A 9,311-nucleotide genomic window follows, 5' to 3' on the forward strand; every position below is an offset into this window, starting at 1 on the left:
ACATTTGAAAATACAGCTGGAGTAATGGTGGGTGAGGAAAGTGGACATGTTTCCTTTTAAAATTCGAACTTGGAACAGAGTTGCCAGCCTCTCTTATTTTCCTGCTGTTTCTTTGCCTTGCAATCTGTGCTGAATTCTGAGAGCTTTCATAAGGGTATGTGTTGCTTATGGGTGGGTCTTAGTGTATGTCATGTTAAGGATGGAGGTACGTGGTGGTTTCTCCTGCAATGTTTCTAGATCAAATGTGCATTTTGTTTTAGTGGTTGTTCCATCAAACCCTCTTTCCTTCTCTTCCTTGGTGAGTAGGGTGTAGAAGGCAGGAAACGCATGCCCCAATTTTCAAGCATCTGATTTATACTTGACTTTCATGTGTGAACAATTTTTGTTCTCCATCTCGCCTAATAAAATTGTGGGGAAAAGTCACATGATGTCTCTAATTTACTTTTAAATACTTCTGCATTAAAAAATAAATAAATAAAATGAGTTTTGAAAAGGAAACAAACAATTTTGGAACTTTAACCTACTGTGTGGATTCAGGAGTTGTTTCAGTTAGCTTTTGCAGTAGAACCAATGTTCCCAAAATGCATTTATTTGCTCACAATTGTTTGGGTAGCGGTCTGTGCAAGGCTCAGTAGGGACTGCCCATCTATCTCAGCTTTCACTGTGACCATAGTGGGGACAAAACAGATGGTTTGAGAAGATGTCCATGACAGTTCCTTTCATCACTACACAAAGGCCCCTTGACGACGTGACTTTGCCACTCCTCTCATCAAATAGGGAAGTTTATTTCTCTACCCCTTGAATCTGAATTTAACAATGTGACTTATTTTGCCGGAGGGGATATTGGCAAATGTGACGCAGCAGGTATTTGAAGAGGACTTGCATTTGGGGGCCTGCTCTCTTGCTGCTGGGAATCTGAAGACCACCTTCAGAAGAAGCCTAAACGAACTTCCTGCAGAAGGAGAAACCACGTTGAGAAACCGGCCATCCATCTCCGCTGTCTGGACTGAGACCTCAGACATGTGAGGCCGTCTTAGACCTTTCAGTCCCTGTTAAGTTGACCCAGACCAGAAGAACCGGGAGAAATAAATCATTGGTCCTATAATCCAGTTACTATTCACTTTTTGGTTGGTTGGTTTAAAATATCACATTTACTGCCCAGATCAAAATCTTATAGACTACAGTGATTTTTTTAAAAATCTATTTTTGCATGCTTAAAGAGCCTGAATAAGTACCTAGCAATCTAAGAGAGTTTTAATAAATTTTGTTCTACAAAATGGTGTTACTGATATCGTTGCCTGACTTAGAGCTGGTGGAACTTGTTGTAAGACAAAAAGTCCTTGTTGGCAAAGTAATTTAATCAATGCAAGGGACGTTGAGAATGGTACGCAGTCGCCGTGGGTTTACAGAGCTGCTCTAAGCAAGCGCTATCACCTCCCTCTCACAGCAAAGGGGAGCAATGGCTAAAAAAACCTTCCAAGAATACCTTCACATTGCACCTGCAACATATTTCTAAATGAATAAAGGTCAAGTCTGTAAACTAGATTAATGGTGCTCATGAGTGAAAGAATTAAAAAGTAAAGATGCAATCTGGTGAATCTTTTTACTTCTTCCTCTCAGGATATAATTTTTCTTCATGAGGAACCAGGAAAATCCCTTCCTACTCTTTGACTTCCCGGGTTAGCGGATGTTCTACAGCATTAGATCTAATTCCATCAATGTCTTGAGACAAACATTCCATTTTACTTTCAACAGATGTTGATGCATAAAAATCCACTAAGAAATACCCTCTGCTATTATGCCGCTGACAATGGGTGGAGGTCAAACAAGGAAGTGCTTGTTTCCCCAGGTTTCCCAAGTTCCTCACTGTGGCTCTCATGCTGATTGAGACAGAGCAGTCTCTGGTGGCTGCGTGGCTTTCAGGGTTAAGGCCAGCACTAAGCAGGGGCATTGCCCCTGCACACCACGCATGGCTTGGGACTGAGGCAGCTCCCGGGACGCTGCGGGGCTGGGCTTGTGGGACAAGGTCCATAAGGACTGGAAGGACTGCAGGGACAGTACTGGAACTGGTGGGTCAGAAGGCTCCTGGGTCATGAAAAGCTTAAGCCATTTAGTTTTGGAGTGGTTTGTCTGGCAACGAAAACTAACCGAGGTATAAATAGAACAGCCTTAGAAGACCGTTTGGAACAGAATACCCTTAAGAAAATATCTCTAATTACGAAAACAATGCCAATGCCCACAGAATGAGAACAGCATACAAATTACTATTACTATTTTTACTGAGGTATAATTGACATATATTTCATTAGTTTTAGGTGTATAGCATAGTGATTTGATATATGTACATAATGTGAGATAATTACCAGAACACGTGTAGTTAACATTCACCACCACACATAGTTATATGTTTTTTTTTCTTATGATGAGAATTATTAAGCTTTACTCTCTTAGAAACTTTCAAATATACTATAAGTGTTGTTAACTATAGTCACTATGCTGTACCTTACATCCCCAGGACTTGTTTAACTTATAACTAAAACCTTGTACTTTTTGACCACCTTCACCCATTTCACCTACCCCCAACTCCCACCTCTGGTAACCCCCAGAGGTTACTAAAAATTACCATTATTAAAACTAACAATGATGATGATGATCCTGACAACTGAAGTGTCCCTTACTTCCTATGGTGAAGGTCAAAGGTCTTCCATAGAATGATCTCATTTAAATGTGTACACCTGTTAAAAAATGTTTGCCCTACACTTCCATTTGTAATACTGACATATATTCTATGCTTTTTAGAGATATTTTTGAAGGGATGGTGTTAATCGAAATATAATAAAGTACAGTATCTGTAGGAATTGGAGATATGAAGGATTGACTGAGTTTTCACAATTTAGTCAGATTGCTTTCCTCTGGACAGCTCAACTATTTGAAGGGAAAAAGGATTTTTATTGTAGGTAGGGACAAAGGAAGTGAGCACTCTGGAAGATCAGAATGTAGTGAGCACAGCTGAGGGGTGTGGATAAGCACAAAGGGGACAAGTTCCTGGGGAGAAGACATACAGGAGCTGCGTCAACAGCGTATGGAGAGGGGTGATGAGTCTTGGGCTGGTCTTGACCTCAGGAATTAAGGAGAAAATTTCCTTTTCCTCTTCCTTCCTGTTCAGCAAAGTTCATCAAGTTGGAGTTTTTAACATAGTTTAGATACATTTTGACATACAGTAGCATTTTTCCCAGTGTGTTCTTTGTTTCATTAGTTCCTCAAGATGTTCCGCATGAAAGAGATAAGGAGTTAAATAAGTCTGACAAATATATTAAACCCTACTTTTTGTCAATGTATGTTAGTATAGTATACTGAGGACTTTAAGAAATACTGTAGTAAAGAAATTATTCCCTCTTTTAAAAATCCAGTACTTGTCAATCCTATTTAAAGACAGAATTATTTCCCTCTCTAAAATGTTTTAACATCTCACGTAACTGTCTTTCACTTGAGAAAAATTGAGTTAGTTGGCTCAATTCAACCCGTAGTTATGTATATGTATATATACACCTTGGGCAGATACAAAGATAAGTGCGATGTGGTATTGGTCTCAGAAAATTAATAGGTACAATAGGGAATATAAAACTGGTACACAAAAATATTATATGACGTAGAAAGAGATAAGGGCTGTATCAGTAATAGGCTTTCATTGGAGGTAACAAAACCCAGCTCAAAGTGGCTTGAGGGAATGATTGGCTTATGTAACTGGAAAGTTCAGAGGTCGGTCAGGCTTGGGGAGCTTGTTCCATCAGGATCCTGGCTGTATTTCTCCTGCCCTCCTCTGGGTGTCAACTTCACTCTGGCTTCCTTGATGGGAACAACAGGTATGTCCACAGCAACATGACCCATATTATCCATAACTTTCAAGTCCAGGAAGAGAATGTCTCCTCCCACAGTCATTGGTGAAAAGTCCTAACACTTGTGCTGATGATACATCTCTTGAACCAGTCCATGTGGCCAGGAAATGTCAAATACCTATTGGTTTAGGATTAGATTACCTGGATCAAAGATTCAGTCAAGAGAGATGAGATTATCCTCATTGGCACAGAACCCACTCCAGGAAATAAGGGTGGGCTCAGTCTCACTGAAACCCTATGGCTGTTAACCACAGATTGGAGGGGGTAGAATGGACGTGGGGGGAAATGACCACACTGCCCACTACAGAGGGGCCATGAAGAGCACTTCAGTTCTGCGGATCCAGTAATTGGTTCCTTCTGTTGAGAATCTTGGTGGGGTAGCTTTTGAGCTGGTTGTCAAGGGCATGAGTTGCCTTTGGATATGAAGGAGAAGAGGGGTAAAGGGCATTCCGGGAGGAGGGAGCTGCAGAGGCAAGTCAGAGGGGCAGGGCATGGAGGAGCGCGAGTGAAGTGCTGTTAGGCAGACCCATTTGGATGGAATAATCACAACAATGCTTTTATGGGAAAGTTCACTCTGCGCTCCAAGTACTTAAAAAAATGAGGTTTTGAAACTCAACCCATTAGTAAATTGGGAACTCCCTGTTCTCTTGGTGGCAGTCGTAGCCCTACTAACATTTATGATGTTTATGTTTCAAGAAGTGTATAGATGGCATATCCATGCAAAATCTTTATAGAAAAACTACAGACTTGTTTGAAAAGATGCCAGGTTAGTGGAGAATTGACCATTGACAACTCAGAGTTGACCATTGACGCATTTTATAGCAAAATACTTGTTGACAGGAATGAAATGAATTCCTTGCCTCTCCCTAAGGACCCCTGGCTTTCCATATATTATTATATATAATAATTTAGATTAGAGATAAAAAGCAGTTTAAAAATCCGATTTTGGAAGAGATGCTATGAATTTTCCTGTACCCAGTGTTTAGCATTTTATTTTGAGTAACTAAAAAGACCATAACAATTTATGTTATGTTAATTTAACATAAATTGCCTAGACTAAATTTCACATCTGTTAATAGACTGAAGTACATTAACAGTGTGAATTAGGAGAAAAGAAGAGGTGCATGCTATTGGGTGTGGAGAAACCAGATGTGCAGTTACCCATCTCGTAACAGAAAGATAGAGCAATGGATGCTCTAACATATTTTGAGTCTTTTAAAATATCTCCCTGACTTTTTCTTTTCATTTTTTAAAGAAGTCTTTATATTCACTTATTTAGTTGGTTTAGTTTTTGTTTGTTTGTTTGTTTTTTTAATTGAGGTATAGTTAATTTACTACTCAGCCGTAAAAAAGAATGAAATTTTGCCATTTGCAACAACATGGATAAACTTGGAGGGTATTATGTTTAGTGAAATAAGACAAAGAAAGACAAATACTGTATGATATCACTCATATGTGGAATCTAAAATATAAAACAAATTAGTGAATATAACAAAAAAGGAAAAAAAGAAAAGAAACAGACACAGATATAGACAACAAAGTAGTGGTTACTTGTGGGGAGAGGGAAGGGGGGAGGGGGAAGATAAGGGAAGAGGATTTAGAGGTACAAACTGTCATGTATAAAGTAAATAAGATACAAAGATATATTGTATGGTGCAGGGAATATAGCCAACATTTTTCTAGTACTCATTCATGTTAATTATACATTTCTTCTTTTCCTTAAAAATCTAGCCTAGCACTGTATGGAACTTCCTATGAAACAAGAGTAGGACATTTTTAAGGGACTGGAGTCAGTCCTCATCACTGCCTTTGATGTAAAGTTTGATCTTTCCTAAATAGCTCCAAGCTTTGGTAGTGGTCATTCTGCTTCCTCACTGGTTGATTCAAAATCCGTAATTACCTCTAGGTCCAAAGGAGAAGATTAACAGAACTTAGCCTAATTGCTTGTTTTTGTAGAGCTGTTAAAAAAGATTTGGGCTCCAGAAACAGAGGGTGTAGCCAGACAGAGGCAGCCTGAAGTTCAAAAGTCTTGTAATCTTTGGCTCCACAGGCCTATAAAATTGAAGTGTTGACTGAATGCAAACAGCCTGCAGTCTAAGAGGCCCAGGCCCATCGGTCATTTGAAGAGGCGGGGTTTCCATAAGGGTTCTGGACTGAGCTGTTAACGGATGGCCCCATTTGATTTCCCCTTCCTCATGAATGCAAGATCTGGAGCTCTCTGCCACACAACAAAGCTTTCCTTAGCTCCCGTGTTCCTGGAATTTAAGAATAAATGAGGCCTTTTGCAAAGGCCCGGAATGAAAGGAGTAAATTGGAAATATTAAGGGATGATTGTGCAGTAATAATGCACTCTTGTTTCCTGGTGCCACTCTTGAGGTAATTGTTACAGGCTTGTAATTTGTGAGCAAGAAATTAAGTTCAATATTAAAACGTGATTACAGGCAAGTAGGAGCAGGGGCCTCTTTTGGGAAAGTGTGAGCCATCAGTCACCTCCTCACCTCCCAATATTACAGGTTACCAGAGGTTATAAGATTTAACAATATGGAAAGTTTTGCTGGGTGAGAGGGTGTTTTAAAAACTTCACCTGGAAGGTCTTTCAAGTGGCTTTCTTAACAACAAATCGTGCTCTCTCACTCTCCATGGGGTTCTCAGGAAATCTCTGGGTATCTTTACAAAGGAAAAGTTTAAAGTATAAACTACATGTTATACCTGATGGATTTGTGGAATAAAAGATATATTATTTCATTTAAGAAGATGTAATAGAATATCACATTAAAGCTGGTTATGAAAAGATGTTAGAAGAACAATGAAGACAGACTTTTTTTAAATTTTTATTTTTTAAACTAGGCAGAAATTGTAAAGGAACAATGGTTAAGCCTCTGTTTCCTTTTCTTTCTAAGCTGAATTTTTTGTCAGCAAGCTAATTTTCAGTTATTTTAGCACAAGTATATTTTAAACAAATTTAGAAACAGTATAAAAGGAAATAAATATTTTTAAATGTTTTCAATGAATCTGTTTTTTAAATTTTTTCTTCTTCCTCTTCAGAGGAAGAATCTCTTAGTTTAGGAAATCTTTGTTTTATATTATTTTCATATTTGCTTAAAAATAAGTACTTTCATCTTATTTTATCTTAATATTTGGACTTTTATAAAGTCAGGAGATTTCCTAAAATTACACCTACGTCACTGATCCCTGTTCATTATTATATTTGAGTTTCTCAAGAAGAAAAACAAGGTTTGATATTTAAGAGCCTATTTTTTGTCTCCAACTTGAACTCATTTGTGATTTTTTGAAACTAAGAAACTAAATTAATTTGAGGTGCAAGTTTATAAAAAGAGGTACTTGTTATGGGAGTTTTGATGATTCCCATCTTTTTTTCCTCATAAACATGTCTGAAATCTATTATATTTTCCTCATAAAATGTCTGAATCTATTATATTCTAGAGGACACTGTCTCTTTGATGATGTGTCTTGCCTTGGCCATGTTCTGACTTTCTGATCCCTGGAAAAAATTTCAACACCCATTAAACACCTAGGTCTCAGAAAGTAGTTCCTGCCTTATCCATTCAGAAGGAACTTCCTAATTTAATTCTGAGTACAGTGATTGACTACCCTGAGAAAGAATTATGTCAGTTCTGTGTGTTTTGGACCCAAGTCTCTTGCACCAGCTCTTTCTCCAACCCTAGGACATGGGTCCCACAGGTAATCAGAGAGAGAGGTCAGATGAAATGTGTGACTTGTGTGGCAGGGTTCAGGACTTAACTCACATGTCAATTCAGATGTGCAGAGAAACATAGCTCCTTTATTTTGTCTATTGCCTGTCCCCTTCCTGAGCTCCCACATGCTGGTTTGTGGGAAAACTTAATTAAATTTCCAGTATGTTTTAAAATTAGTTCAATCTGACAATTTAAATAACCCCTTTAGGTCATTCTCAGTCTCTCACATGAAGAGAAATATTGAGTCTTGGAGAGTTTCTATTTCCTCCTGCCCCATTTCTAACATTGAGTTGGTGTGAGTGGAAAGGTGAGTATTGCTCAAACTTGTGTAGCCCCGAGGCAAAGGAGAAGATTTGGGATTCTTTAAGGTGTGATGTCTTCTGAGCTCCAAGGTTATGGCCATTGATTACTGAATTCTCTCCCAGCTTTCAGAGCGGAGATCTGCAGAATATGAAGCTGTGGGTTGTTCTCTTGGCTCAGGAAATTCTACCAGTGTGGACTTTGGCTGCTTTGTGTCAGCCACCAAGTCTCTAGCAGTTCCTCCATCTGGCCTTCTGTTCTTGGGGTCCTCTTCAGCTGTGGAGTCCTTATGCTTTTCTGTGGTGGGCTCCATGGTTGGCCTGTTGGATTTCACTTTGAATCCAAGCAATGGGGAAATGCAGGTGGCTTGGGAATGCGAAATATCGAGGCTTCTTTACCTAACCACACTGCTAAGGTTTCTTTGAGTGGCTGTGCCTTAGATTGGATACTCTACTAAGTGGTCCCATTTCAGATTCTAAATTGGGGGTAGTGGATCTCATTGGTACTGCATGTGTGACATATTACCTCCTTTCATGGTGGAAGCCAAGATGGAAAAAATTTGAAGGCATGTGTTGACTTGTCTTTTTTCTTCTCTCTCTTTTTCACCATCTTATGTCCATAAAAGGACAGACTTTCTTCCACTTCCTTTAAGACACATCCTCTGTCTGCCATAGTGATGGCTTAGCTGTGAGAGGATAGGCATCCTTTCCACACCATGGCAGAACTCTATAATCTAAGTTCTTGGTATCCTAAAGGAAGTATTAAAGTGATCTGGAAAACCTTCTCTCTATGCAATGATATGTCTGGCAAGGCTGTTGTCTTGGCCCGTTACCCTATTTTGCATCTCAGAAGCTGCTTATAACTTTACTACACCTTGAATTTGCTCTGCAAAAAATACCAGTGTTTACCTTGCACTAACTGTATCACAGGCAGCTGTGACACCATTTTGAGGATTTTGGGGAGTCTTGGAGGCTGAGCTAAGACCTATTGGTTCTGTTCTTATTTTCCTACAGCCCCTTGCTTCAGCAATATTCTTGATATTTTGCTAATTAAAATGGAAGCTAAGTGCTCGCTTTGGCAGCACATATACTAAAATTGGAACGATACAGAGAAGATTAGCCTGGCCCCTGCGCAAGGATGACTCGCAAATTTGTGAAGCGTTCCATATTTTTACTGTCAAACAGAGTGAAGTAAATCAGAAAGAGAAAAATAAATACCGTATGCTAACACATATATATATATGGAATCTAAAAAAAAAAAAAAGGTTCTGAAGAACCTAGGGGCAGGACAGGAATAAAGACGCAGATGTAGAGAATGGACTTGAGGACACGGGGAGGGGGAAGGGTAAACTGGGACGAAGTGAGAGAGTGGCATGGACATATATACACTACCAAATGTA

General features: G+C 39.1%; 1 non-coding gene across 1 annotated transcript; it reads left to right on the plus strand.

Annotated features, from left to right (window-relative positions):
• Nucleotides 1-8,977: 8,977 nt before the first annotated feature.
• Nucleotides 8,978-9,084, plus strand: LOC112405852 (U6 spliceosomal RNA). The gene has a single exon (XR_003004436.1). It is a non-coding gene; the product is annotated as a U6 spliceosomal RNA (small nuclear RNA).
• Nucleotides 9,085-9,311: the final 227 nt, after the last annotated feature.

Source organism: Neophocaena asiaeorientalis, unplaced genomic scaffold (genome assembly GCF_003031525.2).
Source record: "Neophocaena asiaeorientalis asiaeorientalis breed wild unplaced genomic scaffold, Neophocaena_asiaeorientalis_V1.1 scaffold92, whole genome shotgun sequence".
In the NCBI taxonomy this organism is placed as follows: domain Eukaryota; kingdom Metazoa; phylum Chordata; class Mammalia; order Artiodactyla; family Phocoenidae; genus Neophocaena; species Neophocaena asiaeorientalis.